This window comes from Austrofundulus limnaeus, unplaced genomic scaffold (genome assembly GCF_001266775.1).
Source record: "Austrofundulus limnaeus strain Quisiro unplaced genomic scaffold, Austrofundulus_limnaeus-1.0 Scaffold226, whole genome shotgun sequence".
In the NCBI taxonomy this organism is placed as follows: Eukaryota; Metazoa; Chordata; class Actinopteri; order Cyprinodontiformes; family Rivulidae; genus Austrofundulus; species Austrofundulus limnaeus.
This window is the reverse complement of record NW_013952628.1, coordinates 47,030-48,965: the sequence shown is the minus strand read 5'-3', so window position 1 is coordinate 48,965 and position 1,936 is coordinate 47,030.

Sequence of the window (1,936 nt, the reverse complement as noted above, 5' to 3'; positions counted from 1 at the left end):
ATATAACATTTTAGACACATTCTAGACAGTTTATCAGCTAAAAAAAGTTAATTTTGGGGTAAGTTACTCTTTAAGTGCAAAAAATATCAGATACTTTAAGACTTTTACTCAAGTAATATTCCTAAAGGAGACTTTAACTTTTACCAAAGTATTTTTTTTGGTAAAATACTTGTACTTTTACTCAAGTATGACTTTGTGGTACTTTATACGAGTCTGAAAAGCAGTAGGCCTTTATGAGTCATTTTAGTAAAATCAATAACCGCTCCCCTCCAACGGGCTGAAGTTACACCCTAAACGCTGAGAATTCCGAGCCTCGCAACGGTCCGTGAATGCAGCCAAACTTCTTCTTCTTCTTCTCCCCCCGCGGGCCCGTAAACTTTTAGACCTCCCGGCGCAACTTTAACAGCAGCTAGCTTGTGTCTGCGCGGGGTTTGGGTCATGTCCTGAGGCTCGGTTCGGTTTTTATTGAGGATGTGAGTGAACAGTGAGTCAGGAAGATGTAGAAACAGCTGCTGACGTCGTGGCGGTAGTTTCCTTTATTTACTAGTTCTGCTTTAAAACTCGTTTACTTTAGCTGGACTTTAAGGAGAAGAAGAAGAAGAAGCTGGAGGTGCACCTCTCTGTCCCCACAGGCTTCATCTGTTGTCAGCGAGAAGAAGAAGCTTCTTAAAGGTTTAGTTTAGTGTTTGAAGGATGATGGAGGAGAAGAAGCCCCTCCGCGGGAGGAGCCGGTGGTCTGTAGCGGCCGTGGCCGTCACCATGCTCGGCTTGTTTGTGTCGTCCTGCTGGGCAGAAGAAGCGTCCTGTCACGGAGCCTACGACCTCTACTTTGTTTTGGACAAGTAAGTCTGCAAACAGCTCAACAAACTGCTGGAAAAGTCGATGCTTTTGTAAAAAAAACTTTTGCACTTTTGATAAAAAGTATCATTTGCCATTTTACGTTTGCAGTTTGCATTTAGTACAACTCAAACTCTGAAAAAAGTAAGATGTTGTGATTTACAAATCATATAAAAACATATTTATGCTCCCAGAAAAATCAAATCATATGTTTAAACCAAGATATGTGCATTTTTTGTGGAAAAAAAATATATTTTTGAGTTTGATGGCTAAAAACATTGATACAGGAGCATCAAAAACACATTTAAAGAAAGTTTAAACTGTTTATTCAAGCATTTAGAGATTTTTTAGCAACAGATTAGTAAGTAAACTGGTAAAAAAAAATATGATTTTATAAATAAAGATGAGCAGGGGTTCACCAGTCTGCAAGAAACTACAAAATATTGACTAAAAACATGAAGAAATGTTATTAAATTGGAGCGTAAAGAAAATATCGATACACTGAAATATCTCGATATTTAATTTCCTGATGCTGTATCTGGTTTTAATGTAAACACAGTTCTCACCTTTCTACAGTGCTCTGATTGCATGAAAATAAATTTAACTTGTTTTAATATTAGGATTTTTTGATATTTAAATTTTAGAAAAAAATGACAATATGTCACCTTTTTTTACAGTATTTTGCGAAATGCCGTAACCCCACAGTGATTTATGTCACATCACCAAATTCTTATCAATACACAGTCAAAATAACAAAACAGACCAGTAGTTGCTCAATTTAAGATAATTTAAAGATATTTATTACAAAGTCGTGACAGCCACACCAACAAACTGTGCGTTTTTGTGAAATTAGTAGTTAATTAAAGGGCCTGTGACATCAAATGTTTGTGATAAATGTGAATGTGTTTTTGGAAAGAGAACATTGAGAACATGTTGCAAAACAAATTTCACGTCGTTGAGATGAACAGTTGTTGAGAAATTTGCATGTGAAGAAACAGGAAGTGATGTCAGAGGGGAATGACTGCATGTAAACAGAGCATCCATCCATCCATCCATCCATCCATCCATCCATCCATCCATCCATCCATCCATCCATCCA